Source organism: Anomaloglossus baeobatrachus, chromosome 2 (genome assembly GCF_048569485.1).
Source record: "Anomaloglossus baeobatrachus isolate aAnoBae1 chromosome 2, aAnoBae1.hap1, whole genome shotgun sequence".
NCBI lineage: Eukaryota > Metazoa > Chordata > Amphibia > Anura > Aromobatidae > Anomaloglossus > Anomaloglossus baeobatrachus.
In genome coordinates, this window is record NC_134354.1 from 420,570,289 (window position 1) to 420,591,697 (window position 21,409).

At 50.7% G+C, this 21,409-nt stretch overlaps 4 non-coding genes and 2 pseudogenes across 4 annotated transcripts; all 6 read right to left on the reverse strand.

Moving 5' to 3' along the window:
* Positions 1-2,043: 2,043 nt before the first annotated feature.
* LOC142293121 (U2 spliceosomal RNA) lies at positions 2,044-2,249 on the reverse strand (annotated as a pseudogene).
* A 10,990-nt stretch (positions 2,250-13,239) lies between these two features.
* On the reverse strand, positions 13,240-13,329 carry LOC142292696 (U2 spliceosomal RNA; annotated as a pseudogene).
* Positions 13,330-14,443: 1,114 nt separating this feature from the next.
* Positions 14,444-14,634, reverse strand: LOC142293255 (U2 spliceosomal RNA). The gene has a single exon (XR_012751231.1). It is a non-coding gene; the product is annotated as a U2 spliceosomal RNA (small nuclear RNA).
* Positions 14,635-15,748: 1,114 nt separating this feature from the next.
* Positions 15,749-15,933, reverse strand: LOC142293260 (U2 spliceosomal RNA). Its single transcript, XR_012751236.1, has one exon. It is a non-coding gene; the product is annotated as a U2 spliceosomal RNA (small nuclear RNA).
* Positions 15,934-17,252: 1,319 nt separating this feature from the next.
* Positions 17,253-17,443, reverse strand: LOC142293267 (U2 spliceosomal RNA). Its single transcript, XR_012751242.1, has one exon. It is a non-coding gene; the product is annotated as a U2 spliceosomal RNA (small nuclear RNA).
* A 1,114-nt stretch (positions 17,444-18,557) lies between these two features.
* On the reverse strand, positions 18,558-18,754 carry LOC142292444 (U2 spliceosomal RNA). The gene has a single exon (XR_012750606.1). It is a non-coding gene; the product is annotated as a U2 spliceosomal RNA (small nuclear RNA).
* Positions 18,755-21,409: the final 2,655 nt, after the last annotated feature.

Below are 21,409 nucleotides of genomic sequence, written 5' to 3' on the forward strand. Positions count from 1 at the left end.
GCAGATCTTATCACTTGTGCAATCTTTAGAGGTATGACCCCATTGACCACAGTTATGGCACTCACTAACTTTTTCGTTCTTGCACTCATGCTGCAAGTGACCAAGACCGCCACACTTCCGACATCTGCGAGGTTGCCCATTGTAGAATAGGTAGCCAATGTTTTTTCCCAGCACTACCGTGGAGGGGGGGTGTACATGGCCCTCTGAACTCTCTGGGTCTGGGTTAAATCGCACCAAAAACCGGCGTTTGCCATTCCAAATCTCATTAATGGTGTGCACATTCCCCACAAAACGGACGGAGGTGCAGAAACGCCTGAGATACAACTCAATGTCGTGCTCACTGACATACGGGTTGTACATGTACACCACCACAGGGGTCTCGCCTTCACTATACAGGTAAGTGAAAACCACCCCCTCCAATAGCTGGTTATGGGTCGCACCCTTCACTCGCCCTTGGAAAGTGCTACAGGCAGTCTTGGTCCTCAATGTCAGGATGTACGTGCACTGCCCCCTCTCCTGCAGACAGTACACATCCTCTTTCCTTACGCCCAAGAGGTCTCGCAACAGACGGTTGTAGAACGCCTCTCCATTTCCACAACCAAAGTGGTCTTTCGGAACCTCGATTTTCACCGAGTTTTGAAGCTGGCCGGAGCCTGAAGTAAATTGCTGAATGCAGGGCATTGTACCAGCAATAACTTGACAAAAAGCCTACCGTTTCTCACGGGCTCGGCCTTTCGCCGGGGGATCACCGCTCGTTGCCCGAGGACTAATCCGGCTCCCTAATAGCAGCAGGGGGGTGAAGTCCCACCTTGAGGTGAGACGATCCCCCCAGGCCAAGGAGCCGGGTACCTCGAGCACCTTCCAGCCAAAACCAAGCACAAAACAGTGAAGCTCTGCACCTGATCTCAGCCAAAAGGCCGAGAAGCGATAACCAGAATTGGTTTGGGCCTCGAGTGGCACCCTGGCCTCAGCCGGACACATCTTAGGGAGAGAGAGTGAGAGGGAGACAAACCCACGCCTACAGAAGACATTTTGTCACCCAAGCCAACCCTTGAAAAGGCTGCTTTGCACAGCAAAAACACGAAGAATGGTGCGCTTTGCAGCCGCCGCCCACTGCAATGAATCTGAATAACTCCTCCTTTTGGGCACAAGCACCTCCCCTGCCCCTTGCAGTCTTTCCAATTCATGATACAAAAAGACGGACAGGACAGGTCGCCTGACTTTCCGTCACTGCCACCCTTTGCCATCCTTACCTGTAGAAAGCCCTTTCATCATCCCCAAACCCTAATCTTTTCCCTTCACTTCCCAGCCCCCAAACCCTGCCCTCTGAACCCTTCTCACCCCCCGCATCCCTTGTCCTGTGATCCCCCTACCACCCGGGAAAAAAACGGCTTGACCCCTCCTTCCACTAGCCCACCCTCCTACCCAAAGAGCAATTTCTGCTGTGCAGCTGTCTTTCTAGGCAGCAGCGCTATTGTGATGTCATCGGGGGGCATTGTGACAAGCCGCCAGTGTTCCGTCTCTTCATGTTGTGCACTGTTCAAACGGAAAATACATCAACAGGCAGACCACAGAAAAGCGTACTAACAAAGGTTAGAGGGGGGGCTTTCTCAGAGGGCTTTTTACAGTTTGTCTATTCCCAATTAGCCGGTTTAGTATACTTAATGAAAGTACTAATTCTTTCATAGGTCGCCCATTCTTAGTATTTGACGTTCCTTATATTGCGGTATCAGGCTATGCAGCAGGTTGCAACACACCTGTGGTCACTGCAGCAGCTGACTCCACTTTGTCCAAAAGGGATCTATTCCATTCAATTGCACATGATCTAGATTAGACTGAGAACAAGATACTGCACGGGACATAGCAGAGTTGGTGAAGTTGAGTGGTGATGAGTTTGCTATTTGGATGAATAAAGCAAGTAAAAAGTGAAAAGTGAATGGGCCAAATTGAGGTGCATATGAAGTTGCTTGCTTTCTTTCAATTCGTTAATCGTGCTAATATGAATCAGGTGAATTGAGTTCTGCTTTTGGAAACTGGGTTAAGAAGGGGTGCACCGTTCCTGGAGGTACTGCAATACCAGGTCAATGCGTGGAGTGGACAGAGCAAGCTCTTTTTCCATCTCCCTGTTCTAAAAATCCATTTAATATATGGTCCCCAGATAGGGGACGTATCAGATATTAAACTGATAAGAACAGATTTTTTTGATTTAACAGCATCTTTATTATCATGCACTACTCACAAAAAGGTAACAAACCGTGTACAGTGCCGCAGCCCCGTACACACAGAAATATACAATCCTTCTTACATAGCCATAGAGTACGACGCACTAAACTATACATCACGCTCCTATGCTTATCCATAACACTCAAGCTGAAAGAAAAAGTTAGACAATAAATAACGACGAACCGGCGATTGGGGGATGGGGGTAGGGGAAAAGGGGGATAGGGTGGGGAAGTCACAGGCCCGAAGCTTTATTGAAAGACGCACATAACGGGAAAAGGAGGGAGGGGGCATGGAAGAGGTCTAAACCTCCTCCTCGGCGCTGTCGTCCGGACTGTCCATGATGGAATAGTCTCTGAGCAGGCTGTGGATCAGCCTGCGGCAATCCTGGATAGACATCCTCTCCCTCTTCAAGATGAGCCGGTTCCTGGCGACCCAAATAGCGTCCTTAAAGCAGTTCATAAGGCGCCAAGCCTCCTGGATGGCTCCAACGGTGTGAGTCCCAGGGAAGAGTCCATAAAGTACGGAATGGTACGATAGGCTCCCTCTGGGGACGGAGTTCCTCAGGTCATCCTCCAGGGCAACCAACAGGCGCTGTGCGAAACGGCAGTCCCAAAAGGCGTGCAGCGATGTTTCCTCCACGAAGGGGCACCTTGGGCAGTACCGGGTTTTGCACAGGTTCCGGGCGTGCATGAATGACCGGACGGGCAGTCCGCCCTGTATCGCCATCCATGACAAGTCCTTGTGCCCGTTGGTCAATCCAGCCGATGACACGTTTGTCCAAACAGTCTCCAGTGTGTCGTGATGAAGTCCTGGAATGTTCTCCATTTCGTCCTTGGCTCTGATGAGTTTGTGGATAGTCTTTGGCTTCCACAAATCAGGCTTGAGTCCCTCCAGTTGGTGTTCCCTCACAAACCGAACCACGTCTCCGTAGAACCATGGCGCCGTCCAGTTGTAGGGGAAGGAGCTGTCCCACTTGTCCCAGCCTAACCGTCTCCAAAGGGGGAGCAGGAAGAAGCGAGACATGGACCCACCCGCGGAACCTCTCTTGACTCGCAGAGTTCGGCGAACGCAGTCACATACGAAGGAGGATCGCAGGAGGGTGGGGATATCGGGTACGCCCTTCCCACCCTTGCGAGGATCCTTGTACATGATGCTCCGCTTTACTCTGTCCATCTTGGATCCCCAGACAAAACGAAACACCGTCCTGGTAATGGCCCTGCACACGGTGGCAAGGGGGGGCCAGGCCTGGGCCGTGTACTGCAGCACGGGCAGTACCTCGTTACGCAGGACCAGTGCTTTGCCCTCACAGGTGAGGCGTCTGAGGCTCCACAGACCGATCCGTTGGGTGATCTTGGTCAAGCGTTCCTCCCAGGACTTGAGGGCTGCTCCTTCCTTCCCGAACCAGACTCCAAGAACCTTGATGAAATCCGGCTGGGTGCTGAAAGGGAAGGGGGCGGAAGAGGCCGGCTGCCAGTCCCCGAAGAGCATGGCTTCCGACTTCCCGCAGTTGACTTTGGCTCCCGAAGCCCGTCCGAAGGTCTCACAGGTCTGGACGAGGGTGTCGACTGAGCGCCGGTCCGCGCAGAAGACGGTCACGTCGTCCATGTAGAGCGAGCACTTGACCTCGAAGCGTTCTGGTCCTGGTGCGGTGATCCCTCTGATCTCTCCATTCCGCCGGATAGCCTCTGCAAAGAGTTCTATAACACAAACAAAAAGAAGAGGTGACAGAGGACAGCCTTGTCTGACCCCTGAGAGGACCGGGAAGGGGTCAGTCTTCCAGCCGTTTACCAACACCGAGCTGTGAATATCAAAATACATTAGTTGGACATACAAACAAAACATGTTACCCAAACCTAACCTGTGCAGAGCTTTGCCCAGGAACTCATGGGAAACACGGTCGAAGGCCTTTTCCTGATCCAACGAGATCAGGGCTGCGTGCACCCGGCGGGCTTTGATGTACTCGACCGTGTCCCGCATGAGAGCCAGGCTGTCTGCGATGCGACGTCCGGGGATGCCGCAGGTCTGATCCGGGTGGATGATCCGTCCGATAACCGTCTTCAGTCTCGTTGCCATCGTCTTGGCCAGGATCTTGTAGTCGACATTCAGAAGGGTGATGGGACGCCAATTCTTCAGGTCGCACCTCTCTCCTTTACGCTTGTACAGGATCGTGACCATTCCTTCCCTCAGAGATGGAGGCATTCTGCCCTCCACCACCATCTCCTCATACAGCCCCAACAGGTCCGGACAGATTAGGTCTCCCAGCGCTACATAGAGCTCTGCTGGGAGGCCGTCACTGCCCGGTGTCCTGCCAGAACTAAAGGATTTGGCGGCCGAGAGCAGCTCGTCCACCGTCAGAGGAACGTCCATGGCCGCCGCGTCTGCAGGGTCAAGATGGTTAGTGATACCTGACAGGAACTTATCGGCGGCCTCGGGGTCAGTAGTCTTGCGGGCGTAGAGTTCGCTGTAGAAGTCGCTGACGACCTTCATCACATTCTCTTTCCCGCGTCGTATGCTTCCACTCTCGTCTCGTAGTTCATTCATGGGCGTGTGACCGGCGTGGAGTTTCCTGAAAAAGAACGAGTTACATTTCTCACCCTTCTCCAGGTTCTCCACTTTGGAACGGAAGACAATTCGCTCGGACTCCTCCTCGAAGTGCCTTTTCAGGCTCCTCTTAGTCTCCTCCAGCTCCTCTCTCACGTCCCAGCCGCATCGAAGAAGGTCCTGCAGGGAACGCAGCTCACGCTGGAGTCTCCTGAAGTCCCTCCTCTTCAGACACGCCTGTTGTTGACTCTTTGCCTGAAAGAAGAAACGGAACTCGAGTTTAACGTATTCCCACCAGTCAGAAACAGACTGGAAGCCCGCCTTGTAGGCCCGCCACGTGGAGTAGGCAGCTCTAAGCTCCTCCAGAATCTCACCCTTTTCCAGCAGAGAGCAGTTCAGCTTCCAGGAGCCCGGGCCAATGGGGAAGCCATGGCCCAGCACACCTTGAAAGTGAATGGCTCTGTGGTCAGAGAAGAAGCAGGGGACCATCGAGTGCCCACTCCGCCCAACCGCCCGAGAGGTAAACACAAAGTCAATCCTGGAACGCAGCGAGCCATCGGATCGGCACCATGAATAGTTCACGGATCCGTGTCCGATGGAGCCAACAACGTCCACAAGAGAGGCTTCGGTCACCATCTCAATGAGCAGTTTGGATGTGACGTCCAACTTGGCAGCCGTTCCAGAACTGCGTCCATCCTCCTCAATCGGGCAGTTGAAATCCCCGGCCATCACTACCGTCCTGGCGGTAGCGAGCTGAGGGCGCAGGGCTTGGAGGAGCTCCAGTCGATCGCTCTTCACAGGAGAAGCATACACATTGATGAACCTGACAGGTTCTCCCGCCCAGGTGCCATCCACGAGCAGTAACCTGCCGCAGACGATTTCCTGAACAGAGTCCAATGTGAAGGCGCTTCCCCTGATCAGCACGGCGACCCCCGCGGACCTACAGTCGCCCCCGCCAGACCAGTAGGATGGGCCATGGGTCCACTCCCTGGCCAGATGGTTGAAGGACCTAGAGGAGGGAAGGGAGCATTCCTGCAGGAAAAATACATCACTAGACTGAGTGTTAAGGAACGCAAAAATTGTCTGACGTCGGAACTTGTCTCTGATGCTCCTAACATTAATGGAAAAGATGTTAATGTTAGCAGTCATTGGAGGAAAGAGAAAGTTAGAGCAGGCGGTGTGCCTTAGTTACCACTCCGGTCGGGCGGTTCTTCCTCTTTGGCACCTGCTGGTAAGGGTATCTCCAGCAGACCCTCTTCTTCTAGCTGATCGAGCAGGGATGGTGCCTCAGTGGCTTCCGACTCCTCCATTTCTTCTTCGGCCACAAGGGACTCCACCATCTGCTCCAACACGTCCGGTTCTGGGAGGAGGCCATCCTCCTCTTCCTGGGGTGGATTGGGGTCCACAATGAACAGCTTGGAAGGTTCTGCGACAGGACTATCTTCCACCTTCCTTTTCCTTTGGCCTGTACCTGAGGAGACAAGAGCTGGAAAATCCTCCTCGGTGAAAAGTGCAAGAGTGCTGAGGCCCTCTGCTCTCATGGTCTGGGGAGGGAGAGTGGGCTTTGGGGGGGGGGTGAGGAGACCAACTGAGGAGTAGGGAAATGAGGTGGAGGTAGTGGAATCCTCAGTAGGGTTGGCCGGGGGGGGAGGGGTTTGGACAGGGGTGACAGGGGGGGGGGCCAGGGAGGGGGCAACAGTTTTCTTACCCTTCTTTTCCCTGGACTCCGTGGCTGCTGGGGCATCGGCTGGAGCCACGGTCGCTGGGTTCTTGGCCGCCTTGTCCTTGGCCTCTGTGGCCTTGGTCGTAGCTGCCTTGGTCGACGAAGCTGTGACTACCCGATACTGGGTCGCCGCGGCAACCCTTGCCCAGGATTTCTCCCGCTGTGGGCAGTCCTTGTAAAGGTGGTCCGCCTGTCCACATAGGTTGCAAGTCTTCTTCTTTGGGCAGTCCTTGGAGCTGTGTCCTGTCACCCGGCAAACCCTGCAGGCGTCCTCCTTGCAGGTCTTCATCGAATGCCCTTTCCCGCCACACTTCCTGCAGTTGTGTGGCATGTCCGGGTAGTAGATGAGACCAAAGGAGTTTCCCAGAGAGAATGTCGGGGGCAGGTGCTGGAGACCATCCTCGGATGCTGGTTCCCTGTGGAGTCGAATGGTTACTGACCACTTACCCGTCCAGAATCCGTTGCCGTTAAGGATGTGGGATGGCTCCCTCACCACTGTGCAGAGACGTCCCAGGAACGTGGAGATGTCTCTTCCTGGGGTGTGCGGGTTCCGCATGGAGACCGTGATCCTCTTCTCATCCCTCTGAATAGGACAGGATCCTAAAAAAGAATGAAAAGGGGAGTCCGGCATCGCTGCGTTCATCGCCTCCCAGTATCTCCTGCAGGCATTCACCGTGGCAAAGGTTACCAGAAAAATGCCAGTCATGAAGGTCTGGACACTCAGGGTTTCCGCCCTGGAGAAGCCCTGATCCAGAATCATCTTCTTGCAGAACACGTCGCTGGACATGTCCGGCAACCTACCATCCACCGCCTTCAGCTTCAGGGCGACCGTCTGCCGCATCCAAGGCTCCAGGGTTGGAGCCTTTTCAGGCGGCGTCCGGGCTCCCTCCGGCTGGCTGGCGTCGGAGGTAGGGGCCTCTTGGGCCGAAGAAGCCTCTGGATGAGCCTTCCTGGAGGTCCCTGGGTCCTGAGCCTTCTTGGCTGCCTTCTCTGGCTTGCTTGCCATGGCTGGTTCCTGCTTGAGTTCCCGGAGCTGGATCTTGGATTCTTCTCCGGGTGTCTTCTCCCGCTGTGTTCCTCCTCGAAGTTCCTCTGGTCTCCCCAAGTCTTCTCCGAGCCTTCGTCTTCTTGCTTCTTTCTGCCAAGCTCTTCTTCCGTCCGATCTCCCTCTTTCGGTCTCGGCTGGGCTTCGGAGCTTGTCTCCCTGATCGTATCTCGTCAAGTGTAGCTAGCTCAGTTTGTTCTGATAAGAACAGATTTTTTGATTTAACAGCATCTTTATTATCCTGCACTACTCACAAATAGGTAACAAACCGTGTACAGTGCCGCAGCCCCGTACACACAGAAATATACAATCCTTCTTACATAGCCATAGAGTACGACGCACTAAACTATACATCACGCTCCTATGCTTATCCATAACACTCAAGCTGAAAGAAAAAGTTAGACAATAAATAACGACGAACCGGCGATTGGGGGATGGGGGTAGGGGAAAAGGGGGATAGGGTGGGGAAATCACAGGCCCGAAGCTTTATTGAAAGACGCACATAACGGGAAAAGGAGGGAGGGGGCATGGAAGAGGTCTAAACCTCCTCCTCGGCGCTGTCGTCCGGACTGTCCATGATGGAATAGTCTCTGAGCAGGCTGTGGATCAGCCTGCGGCAATCCTGGATAGACATCCTCTCCCTCTTCAAGATGAGCCGGTTCCTGGCGACCCAAATAGCGTCCTTAAAGCAGTTCATAAGGCGCCAAGCCTCCTGGATGGCTCCAACGGTGTGAGTCCCAGGGAAGAGTCCATAAAGTACGGAATGGTACGATAGGCTCCCTCTGGGGACGGAGTTCCTCAGGTCATCCTCCAGGGCAACCAACAGGCGCTGTGCGAAACGGCAGTCCCAAAAGGCATGCAGCGATGTTTCCTCCACGAAGGGGCACCTTGGGCAGTACCGGGTTTTGCACAGGTTCCGGGCATGCATGAATGACCGGACGGGCAGTCCGCCCTGTATCGCCATCCATGACAAGTCCTTGTGCCCGTTGGTCAATCCAGCCGATGACACGTTTGTCCAAACAGTCTCCAGTGTGTCGTGATGAAGTCCTGGAATGTTCTCCATTTCGTCCTTGGCTCTGATGAGTTTGTGGATAGTCTTTGGCTTCCACAAATCAGGCTTGAGTCCCTCCAGTTGGTGTTCCCTCACAAACCGAACCACGTCTCCGTAGAACCATGGCGCCGTCCAGTTGTAGGGGAAGGAGCTGTCCCACTTGTCCCAGCCTAACCGTCTCCAAAGGGGGAGCAGGAAGAAGCGAGACATGGACCCACCCGCGGAACCTCTCTTGACTCGCAGAGTTCGGCGAACGCAGTCACATACGAAGGAGGATCGCAGGAGGGTGGGGATATCGGGTACGCCCTTCCCACCCTTGCGAGGATCCTTGTACATGATGCTCCGCTTTACTCTGTCCATCTTGGATCCCCAGACAAAACGAAACACCGTCCTGGTAATGGCCCTGCACACGGTGGCAAGGGGGGGCCAGGCCTGGGCCGTGTACTGCAGCACGGGCAGTACCTCGTTACGCAGGACCAGTGCTTTGCCCTCGCAGGTGAGGCGTCTGAGGCTCCACAGACCGATCCGTTGGGTGATCTTGGTCAAGCGTTCCTCCCAGGACTTGAGGGCTGCTCCTTCCTTCCCGAACCAGACTCCAAGAACCTTGATGAAATCCGGCTGGATGCTGAAAGGGAAGGGGGCGGAAGAGGCCGGCTGCCAGTCCCCGAAGAGCATGGCTTCCGACTTCCCGCAGTTGACTTTGGCTCCCGAAGCCCGTCCGAAGGTCTCACAGGTCTGGACGAGGGTGTCGACTGAGCGCCGGTCCGCGCAGAAGACGGTCACGTCGTCCATGTAGAGCGAGCACTTGACCTCGAAGCGTTCTGGTCCTGGTGCGGTGATCCCTCTGATCTCTCCATTCCGCCGGATAGCCTCTGCAAAGAGTTCTATAACACAAACAAAAAGAAGAGGTGACAGAGGACAGCCTTGTCTGACCCCTGAGAGGACCGGGAAGGGGTCAGTCTTCCAGCCGTTTACCAACACCGAGCTGTGAATATCAAAATACATTAGTTGGACATACAAACAAAACATGTTACCCAAACCTAACCTGTGCAGAGCTTTGCCCAGGAACTCATGGGAAACACGGTCGAAGGCCTTTTCCTGATCCAACGAGATCAGGGCTGCGTGCACCCGGCAGGCTTTGATGTACTCGACCGTGTCCCGCATGAGAGCCAGGCTGTCTGCGATGCGACGTCCGGGGATGCCGCAGGTCTGATCCGGGTGGATGATCCGTCCGATAACCGTCTTCAGTCTCGTTGCCATCGTCTTGGCCAGGATCTTGTAGTCGACATTCAGAAGGGTGATGGGACGCCAATTCTTCAGGTCGCACCTCTCTCCTTTACGCTTGTACAGGATCGTGACCATTCCTTCCCTCAGAGATGGAGGCATTCTGCCCTCCACCACCATCTCCTCATACAGCCCTAACAGGTCCGGACAGATTAGGTCTCCCAGCGCTACATAGAGCTCTGCTGGGAGGCCGTCACTGCCCGGTGTCCTGCCAGAACTAAAGGATTTGGCGGCCGAGAGCAGCTCGTCCACCGTCAGAGGAACGTCCATGGCCGCCGCGTCTGCAGGGTCAAGATGGTTAGTGATACCTGACAGGAACTTATCGGCGGCCTCGGGGTCAGTAGTCTTGCGGGCGTAGAGTTCGCTGTAGAAGTCGCTGACGACCTTCATCACATTCTCTTTCCCGCGTCGCATGCTTCCACTCTCGTCTCGTAGTTCATTCATGGGCGTGTGACCGGCGTGGAGTTTCCTGAAAAAGAACGAGTTACATTTCTCACCCTTCTCCAGGTTCTCCACTTTGGAACGGAAGACAATTCGCTCGGACTCCTCCTCGAAGTGCCTTTTCAGGCTCCTCTTAGTCTCCTCCAGCTCCTCTCTCACGTCCCAGCCGCATCGAAGAAGGTCCTGCAGGGAACGCAGCTCACGCTGGAGTCTCCTGAAGTCCCTCCTCTTCAGACACGCCTGTTGTTGACTCTTTGCCTGAAAGAAGAAACGGAACTCGAGTTTAACGTATTCCCACCAGTCAGAAACAGACTGGAAGCCCGCCTTGTAGGCCCGCCACGTGGAGTAGGCAGCTCTAAGCTCCTCCAGAATCTCACCCTTTTCCAGCAGAGAGCAGTTCAGCTTCCAGGAGCCCGGGCCAATGGGGAAGCCATGGCCCAGCACACCTTGAAAGTGAATGGCTCTGTGGTCAGAGAAGAAGCAGGGGACCATCGAGTGCCCACTCCGCCCAACCGCCCGAGAGGTAAACACAAAGTCAATCCTGGAACGCAGCGAGCCATCGGATCGGCACCATGAATAGTTCACAGATCCGTGTCCGATGGAGCCAACAACGTCCACAAGAGAGGCTTCGGTCACCATCTCAATGAGCAGTTTGGATGTGACGTCCAACTTGGCAGCCGTTCCAGAACTGCGTCCATCCTCCTCAATCGGGCAGTTGAAATCCCCGGCCATCACTACCGTCCTGGCGGTAGCGAGCTGAGGGCGCAGGGCTTGGAGGAGCTCCAGTCGATCGCTCTTCACAGGAGAAGCATACACATTGATGAACCTGACAGGTTCTCCCGCCCAGGTGCCATCCACGAGCAGTAACCTGCCGCAGACGATTTCCTGAACAGAGTCCAATGTGAAGGCGCTTCCCCTGATCAGCACGGCGACCCCCGCGGACCTACAGTCGCCCCCGCCAGACCAGTAGGATGGGCCATGGGTCCACTCCCTGGCCAGATGGTTGAAGGACCTAGAGGAGGGAAGGGAGCATTCCTGCAGGAAAAATACATCACTAGACTGAGTGTTAAGGAACGCAAAAATTGTCTGACGTCGGAACTTGTCTCTGATGCTCCTAACATTAATGGAAAAGATGTTAATGTTAGCAGTCATTGGAGGAAAGAGAAAGTTAGAGCAGGCGGTGTGCCTTAGTTACCACTCCGGTCGGGCGGTTCTTCCTCTTTGGCACCTGCTGGTAAGGGTATCTCCAGCAGACCCTCTTCTTCTAGCTGATCGAGCAGGGATGGTGCCTCAGTGGCTTCCGACTCCTCCATTTCTTCTTCGGCCACAAGGGACTCCACCATCTGCTCCAACACGTCCGGTTCTGGGAGGAGGCCATCCTCCTCTTCCTGGGGTGGATTGAGGTCCACAATGAACAGCTTGGAAGGTTCTGCGACAGGACTATCTTCCACCTTCCTTTTCCTTTGGCCTGTACCTGAGGAGACAAGAGCTGGAAAATCCTCCTCGGTGAAAAGTGCAAGAGTGCTGAGGCCCTCTGCTCTCATGGTCTGGGGAGGGAGAGTGGGCTTTGGGGGGGGGGTGAGGAGACCAACTGAGGAGTAGGGGAATGAGGTGGAGGTAGTGGAATCCTCAGTAGGGTTGGCCGGGGGGGGAGGGGTTTGGACAGGGGTGACAGGGGGGGGGACCAGGGAGGGGGCAACAGTTTTCTTACCCTTCTTTTTCCTGGACTCCGTGGCTGCTGGGGCATCGGCTGGAGCCACGGTCGCCGGGTTCTTGGCCGCCTTGTCCTTGGCCTCTGTGGCCTTGGTCGTAGCTGCCTTGGTCGACGAAGCTGTGACTACCCGATACTGGGTCGCCGCGGCAACCCTTGCCCAGGATTTCTCCCGCTGTGGGCAGTCCTTGTAAAGGTGGTCCACCTGTCCACATAGGTTGCAAGTCTTCTTCTTTGGGCAGTCCTTGGAGCTGTGTCCCGTCACCCGGCAAACCCTGCAGGCGTCCTCCTTGCAGGTCTTCATCGAATGCCCTTTCCCGCCACATTTCCTGCAGTTGTGTGGCATGTCCGGGTAGTAGATGAGACCAAAGGAGTTTCCCAGAGAGAATGTCGGGGGCAGGTGCTGGAGACCATCCTCGGATGCTGGTTCCCTGTAGAGTCGAACGGTTACTGACCACTTACCCGTCCAGAATCCGTTGCCGTTAAGGATGTGGGATGGCTCCCTCACCACTGTGCAGAGACGTCCCAGGAACGTGGAGATGTCTCTTCCTGGGGTGTGCGGGTTCCGCATGGAGACCGTGATCCTCTTTTCATCCCTCTGTATAGGACAGGATCCTAAAAAAGAATGAAAAGGGGAGTCCGGCATCGCTGCGTTCATCGCCTCCCAGTATCTCCTGCAGGCATTCACCGTGGCAAAGGTTACCAGAAAAATGCCAGTCATGAAGGTCTGGACACTCAGGGTTTCCGCCCTGGAGAAGCCCTGATCCAGAATCATCTTCTTGCAGAACACGTCGCTGGACATGTCCGGCAACCTACCATCCACCGCCTTTAGCTTCAGGGCGACCGTCTGCCGCATCCAAGGCTCCAGGGTTGGAGCCTTTTCAGGCAGCGTCCGGGCTCCCTCCGGCTGGCTGGCGTCGGAGGTAGGGGCCTCTTGGGCCGAAGAAGCCTCTGGATGAGCCTTCCTGGAGGTCCCTGGGTCCTGAGCCTTCTTGGCTGCCTTCTCTGGCTTGCTTGCCATGGCTGGTTCCTGCTTGAGTTCCCGGAGCTGGATCTTGGATTCTTCTCCGGGTGTCTTCTCCCGCTGTGTTCCTCCTCGAAGTTCCTCTGGTCTCCCCAAGTCTTCTCCGAGGCTTCGTCTTCTTGCTTCTTTCTGCCAAGCTCTTCTTCCGTCCGATCTCCCTCTTCCGGTCTCGGCTGGGCTTCGGAGCTCGTCTCCCTGATCGTATCTCGTCAAGTGTAGCTAGCTCAGTTTGTTCTGATAAGAACAGATACTACACTTGATCTTAGCCAAAAGGCCGAGAAGCGATAACCAGAATTGGTTTGGGCCTCGAGTGGCACCCTGGCCTCAGCCGGACACATCTTAGGGAGAGAGAGTGAGAGGGAGACAAACCCACGCCTACAGAAGACATTTTGTCACCCAAGCCAACCCTTGAAAAGGCTGCTTTGCACAGCAAAAACACGAAGAATGGTGCGCTTTGCAGCCGCCGCCCACTGCAATGAATCTGAATAACTCCTCCTTTTGGGCACAAGCACCTCCCCTGCCCCTTGCAGTCTTTCCAATTCATGATACAAAAAGACGGACAGGACAGGTCGCCTGACTTTCCGTCACTGCCACCCTTTGCCATCCTTACCTGTAGAAAGCCCTTTCATCATCCCCAAACCCTAATCTTTTCCCTTCACTTCCCAGCCCCCAAACCCTGCCCTCTGAACCCTTCTCACCCCCCGCATCCCTTGTCCTGTGATCCCCCTACCACCCGGGAAAAAAACGGCTTGACCCCTCCTTCCACTAGCCCACCCTCCTACCCAAAGAGCAATTTCTGCTGTGCAGCTGTCTTTCTAGGCAGCAGCGCTATTGTGATGTCATCGGGGGGCATTGTGACAAGCCGCCAGTGTTCCGTCTCTTCATGTTGTGCACTGTTCAAACGGAAAATACATCAACAGGCAGACCACAGAAAAGCGTACTAACAAAGGTTAGAGGGGGGGCTTTCTCAGAGGGCTTTTTACAGTTTGTCTATTCCCAATTAGCCGGTTTAGTATACTTAATGAAAGTACTAATTCTTTCATAGGTCGCCCATTCTTAGTATTTGACGTTCCTTATATTGCGGTATCAGGCTATGCAGCAGGTTGCAACACACCTGTGGTCACTGCAGCAGCTGACTCCACTTTGTCCAAAAGGGATCTATTCCATTCAATTGCACATGATCTAGATTAGACTGAGAACAAGATACTGCACGGGACATAGCAGAGTTGGTGAAGTTGAGTGGTGATGAGTTTGCTATTTGGATGAATAAAGCAAGTAAAAAGTGAAAAGTGAATGGGCCAAATTGAGGTGCATATGAAGTTGCTTGCTTTCTTTCAATTCGTTAATCGTGCTAATATGAATCAGGTGAATTGAGTTCTGCTTTTGGAAACTGGGTTAAGAAGGGGTGCACCGTTCCTGGAGGTACTGCAATACCAGGTCAATGCGTGGAGTGGACAGAGCAAGCTCTTTTTCCATCTCCCTGTTCTAAAAATCCATTTAATATATGGTCCCCAGATAGGGGACGTATCAGATATTAAACTGATAAGAACAGATACTACACTTGATCTTAGCCAAAAGGCCGAGAAGCGATAACCAGAATTGGTTTGGGCCTCGAGTGGCACCCTGGCCTCAGCCGGACACATCTTAGGGAGAGAGAGTGAGAGGGAGACAAACCCACGCCTACAGAAGACATTTTGTCACCCAAGCCAACCCTTGAAAAGGCTGCTTTGCACAGCAAAAACACGAAGAATGGTGCGCTTTGCAGCCGCCGCCCACTGCAATGAATCTGAATAACTCCTCCTTTTGGGCACAAGCACCTCCCCTGCCCCTTGCAGTCTTTCCAATTCATGATACAAAAAGACGGACAGGACAGGTCGCCTGACTTTCCGTCACTGCCACCCTTTGCCATCCTTACCTGTAGAAAGCCCTTTCATCATCCCCAAACCCTAATCTTTTCCCTTCACTTCCCAGCCCCCAAACCCTGCCCTCTGAACCCTTCTCACCCCCCGCATCCCTTGTCCTGTGATCCCCCTACCACCCGGGAAAAAAACGGCTTGACCCCTCCTTCCACTAGCCCACCCTCCTACCCAAAGAGCAATTTCTGCTGTGCAGCTGTCTTTCTAGGCAGCAGCGCTATTGTGATGTCATCGGGGGGCATTGTGACAAGCCGCCAGTGTTCCGTCTCTTCATGTTGTGCACTGTTCAAACGGAAAATACATCAACAGGCAGACCACAGAAAAGCGTACTAACAAAGGTTAGAGGGGGGGCTTTCTCAGAGGGCTTTTTACAGTTTGTCTATTCCCAATTAGCCGGTTTAGTATACTTAATGAAAGTACTAATTCTTTCATAGGTCGCCCATTCTTAGTATTTGACGTTCCTTATATTGCGGTATCAGGCTATGCAGCAGGTTGCAACACACCTGTGGTCACTGCAGCAGCTGACTCCACTTTGTCCAAAAGGGATCTATTCCATTCAATTGCACATGATCTAGATTAGACTGAGAACAAGATACTGCACGGGACATAGCAGAGTTGGTGAAGTTGAGTGGTGATGAGTTTGCTATTTGGATGAATAAAGCAAGTAAAAAGTGAAAAGTGAATGGGCCAAATTGAGGTGCATATGAAGTTGCTTGCTTTCTTTCAATTCGTTAATCGTGCTAATATGAATCAGGTGAATTGAGTTCTGCTTTTGGAAACTGGGTTAAGAAGGGGTGCACCGTTCCTGGAGGTACTGCAATACCAGGTCAATGCGTGGAGTGGACAGAGCAAGCTCTTTTTCCATCTCCCTGTTCTAAAAATCCATTTAATATATGGTCCCCAGATAGGGGACGTATCAGATATTAAACTGATAAGAACAGATGAGATTTCATCCGCAAATTTCAGAAAACGGTCATCGGCCACCACACAAAAGCGCAGTGCCGCAGGTGATCGCCTCCCGAGCCCAGGAACCACCAGCCATAAGGGGACGTAAGCACCAAAAGGCGCAACAATCCCCGAGGCCGGCGGTTGTGCAAGCCCGGGCCCCTCCCAGCCAAGACCAAGGCAAACCCAATGAAGGGACTACACTTGATCTTAGCCAAAAGGCCGAGAAGCGATAACCAGAATTGGTTTGGGCCTCGAGTGGCACCCTGGCCTCAGCCGGACACATCTTAGGGAGAGAGAGTGAGAGGGAGACAAACCCACGCCTACAGAAGACATTTTGTCACCCAAGCCAACCCTTGAAAAGGCTGCTTTGCACAGCAAAAACACGAAGAATGGTGCGCTTTGCAGCCGCCGCCCACTGCAATGAATCTGAATAACTCCTCCTTTTGGGCACAAGCACCTCCCCTGCCCCTTGCAGTCTTTCCAATTCATGATACAAAAAGACGGACAGGACAGGTCGCCTGACTTTCCGTCACTGCCACCCTTTGCCATCCTTACCTGTAGAAAGCCCTTTCATCATCCCCAAACCCTAATCTTTTCCCTTCACTTCCCAGCCCCCAAACCCTGCCCTCTGAACCCTTCTCACCCCCCGCATCCCTTGTCCTGTGATCCCCCTACCACCCGGGAAAAAAACGGCTTGACCCCTCCTTCCACTAGCCCACCCTCCTACCTAAAGAGCAATTTCTGCTGTGCAGCTGTCTTTCTAGGCAGCAGCGCTATTGTGATGTCATCGGGGGGCATTGTGACAAGCCGCCAGTGTTCCGTCTCTTCATGTTGTGCACTGTTCAAACGGAAAATACATCAACAGGCAGACCACAGAAAAGCGTACTAACAAAGGTTAGAGGGGGGGCTTTCTCAGAGGGCTTTTTACAGTTTGTCTATTCCCAATTAGCCGGTTTAGTATACTTAATGAAAGTACTAATTCTTTCATAGGTCGCCCATTCTTAGTATTTGACGTTCCTTATATTGCGGTATCAGGCTATGCAGCAGGTTGCAACACACCTGTGGTCACTGCAGCAGCTGACTCCACTTTGTCCAAAAGGGATCTATTCCATTCAATTGCACATGATCTAGATTAGACTGAGAACAAGATACTGCACGGGACATAGCAGAGTTGGTGAAGTTGAGTGGTGATGAGTTTGCTATTTGGATGAATAAAGCAAGTAAAAAGTGAAAAGTGAATGGGCCAAATTGAGGTGCATATGAAGTTGCTTGCTTTCTTTCAATTCGTTAATCGTGCTAATATGAATCAGGTGAATTGAGTTCTGCTTTTGGAAACTGGGTTAAGAAGGGGTGCACCGTTCCTGGAGGTACTGCAATACCAGGTCAATGCGTGGAGTGGACAGAGCAAGCTCTTTTTCCATCTCCCTGTTCTAAAAATCCATTTAATATATGGTCCCCAGATAGGGGACGTATCAGATATTAAACTGATAAGAACAGATACTACACTTGATCTTAGCCAAAAGGCCGAGAAGCGATAACCAGAATTGGTTTGGGCCTCGAGTGGCACCCTGGCCTCAGCCGGACACATCTTAGGGAGAGAGAGTGAGAGGGAGACAAACCCACGCCTACAGAAGACATTTTGTCACCCAAGCCAACCCTTGAAAAGGCTGCTTTGCACAGCAAAAACACGAAGAATGGTGCGCTTTGCAGCCGCCGCCCACTGCAATGAATCTGAATAACTCCTCCTTTTGGGCACAAGCACCTCCCCTGCCCCTTGCAGTCTTTCCAATTCATGATACAAAAAGACGGACAGGACAGGTCGCCTGACTTTCCGTCACTGCCACCCTTTGCCATCCTTACCTGTAGAAAGCCCTTTCATCATCCCCAAACCCTAATCTTTTCCCTTCACTTCCCAGCCCCCAAACCCTGCCCTCTGAACCCTTCTCACCCCCCGCATCCCTTGTCCTGTGATCCCCCTACCACCCGGGAAAAAAACGGCTTGACCCCTCCTTCCACTAGCCCACCCTCCTACCCAAAGAGCAATTTCTGCTGTGCAGCTGTCTTTCTAGGCAGCAGCGCTATTGTGATGTCATCGGGGGGCATTGTGACAAGCCGCCAGTGTTCCGTCTCTTCATGTTGTGCACTGTTCAAACGGAAAATACATCAACAGGCAGACCACAGAAAAGCGTACTAACAAAGGTTAGAGGGGGGGCTTTCTCAGAGGGCTTTTTACAGTTTGTCTATTCCCAATTAGCCGGTTTAGTATACTTAATGAAAGTACTAATTCTTTCATAGGTCGCCCATTCTTAGTATTTGACGTTCCTTATATTGCGGTATCAGGCTATGCAGCAGGTTGCAACACACCTGTGGTCACTGCAGCAGCTGACTCCACTTTGTCCAAAAGGGATCTATTCCATTCAATTGCACATGATCTAGATTAGACTGAGAACAAGATACTGCACGGGACATAGCAGAGTTGGTGAAGTTGAGTGGTGATGAGTTTGCTATTTGGATGAATAAAGCAAGTAAAAAGTGAAAAGTGAATGGGCCAAATTGAGGTGCATATGAAGTTGCTTGCTTTCTTTCAATTCGTTAATCGTGCTAATATGAATCAGGTGAATTGAGTTCTGCTTTTGGAAACTGGGTTAAGAAGGGGTGCACCGTTCCTGGAGGTACTGCAATACCAGGTCAATGCGTGGAGTGGACAGAGCAAGCTCTTTTTCCATCTCCCTGTTCTAAAAATCCATTTAATATATGGTCCCCAGATAGGGGACGTATCAGATATTAAACTGATAAGAACAGATTTTTTTTTTAATTTGGCTACCCCCTCTTAGGGGTAAAACCAGTTTATTTTAAAATTTAACAAGATTTACAGCGAATGAAATTTATAATAACATATATGTAAAAGCAATAAAACATGTACAAACATTTAAATGAAAGAATTCCATTGGCTGGCAAGCCATTTTTTGGACACAGTTACGTCCTTTTTCTTGTCAATTAAAAAATAAATATACATTTCGCTAATACATAATTTTAAAACATCATTCACTGATAAAATATCTTGTTTAAAAATAGCAATGTTCCGTGCTTTCCAGAGAGCTGACTTGGCACAGTTCAGTGTCTTCCAAGCCATTATTTTTTGGTCCGGTGTTGGGCATTCCACAAGTCCGTACAATATGGCATGATAGTCCAAGTCCTTGAGGCCTGCCATCTTTTCCAACAGGGGGCAAAGTCTTCTCCAGAACCGTTTTGCAAACCAACAAGTCCATAATATATGCTTTACAGTCTCTTGTTCTTGGCATCCGGATCTTGGGCAGATGGCAGACCTCACAAATCCTCTTCTATACTGGAATGCCCGGCAAGGAAGACACTGGTGCGCACAGCTCCAAGCCAGATCTCTCTGTTCATTAAAAAGATAAAAGACACTAATTAATTTCCAAATACATTTACTTTTATCATCATCAAATCTGTTAATACTGCATATTGCCTCATCATTACGTAGTTCCTTTATTAGTTTCTTACTATTAGTTAATTCCTCTACTTTTTTCTTACTTAGGCTAAAATCAGACACTATTTTCCTTAAAATCTCATAATGCGCTGGCAGGTTAAAAGCATGGGGGAGAGATAAAACAATTTCAAACCATCCAAACTTTCTCATAAAAAAACCTGTGTTAAAACGCATAAAATAGGACCAATAGTGATCTTTAAAAATGGCATTAAAACAGTAACAGAAAAAATGGATTAAAAGAAACCTATTAAAATCAGGAAAATCTTTACCACCATTTGTCTTTTGTTTTATGACAATCTCTCTTTTCAGCTTCTCCATTTTAGAGCCCCAGAAAAAGGTAAAACAATTTTTAGTAATTTTCTTTAAAACATTCACAGGTGGGGGGAAAACAAGACTGAGATACAATAAAAGGGGTAAAATCACCATTTTTAAAATCAATACTTTACCCTCCATTGTCAGTTTTCTCATGTTCCACATGCATATTTTCATATTAACTTTCTGAGCAACTGAGTCCCAACTACTACCACCATCATTTTGCTCACTGAATGTTACACCTAAAATAGTAAGGGACTCAGTTACAGCAATGGAAACATCAGTTAAAAGCATTCCCCCCACATTTAAAATATTACATTTATTAAAATTTATCTTAAAACCTGAGGACAAACAAAAGGGTTGAATACGATCAATAGCTCTTGTCAGCGAAGGGGCGTCACGACAGAGGAATGCCACGTCATCCATGTAACCTACTACCTTGGCCTCCACTCCTTTGCCCCCAGGTAGAGGTACACCACGGATCCTCTCATCTCGCCGTATAGCACACAGTAAGGGTTCAAGTGCACAGATAAAAAGTAGTGGGGACAAGGGGCACCCCTGCTTCACCCCTGATTTTAAAAGCACATCCTGTGACTTAAAACCATTTACTAAAATCTTACTTGTGCAATCAGTATAAAACGCCTTAAGAGATAATAAAAACCCGTCTGGTATGCCCATCTTTTCTAAAACTTTAAAAAGGTAAAAATGTGAGACACGATCAAATGCTTTTTCAAAATCAATTGATAAAATCGCCATTTTCCCTTTTCTGCTCTTGACATCCTCCATACAATCTTTTACTAGATTCAGGTTATCCCATATACTCCTTCCTGGCACTCTGCATACTTGGTTTGAATGCACAATTTTGCTAATTACCGTTTTAAGTCGATTTGCACAGATTTTGGCCATTATTTTATAATCACAGTTTAGAAGGGTAATGGGCCTCCAATTCTCCAGCTTTGATTTGTCACCTTTTTTGAATAACAATGAGACTTCTCCTTTCTTCCATGAATTAAGTAAAATCTTATTGTTAAAAACCTCAGTAAAAAGAGAAAACAAATCATCTTTTAAAATGTCATAAAAACTCACATAAAACTCTATGGGGATGCCATCAGGACCAGGAACTTTACCGCTTTTAAAACTCTTAATAGTTTCTAAAATCTCTTGATGGGTTAAAACTTGGGATAAAAACTCTTGGGAGGTCGGGTCTAAAACACAGTTTAGTTCTTCTAATGAATCATTCAGTAAATTTTGATCAACTGTTTTCTCATTAAAAAGATTAGTAAAATATTCCTCCACTTTTCCCAACATAGTTGTTATATTCTTTTCCCCATCAATATTATCAAATATTACCTTTTCCTTTTTATTTTTCATGAAGAAATAACGGGAGCATTTTTCATCTTTTTCTATATTTTTGACTCTGGAGCGGAAAATAATTTCTTTACCTTTTTGCTCTATCCATTTTGCTATTTCCTCTTTTAATTTTAAAATATCATTATCCACCTCCAAACCATTATCTTTAAATTTAATCAATGTCTGTAACCGGGTATTTAGGGCTTTATACACCTCATATCTTTCTTTGGCTTTATGTATACTTTTTTTAATAAAAAAATCTCTTATTTTTACCTTCATCCTCTCCCACCATGCACTTATAGAAAGATTAGGGCTTTTATCCCTCCTACATT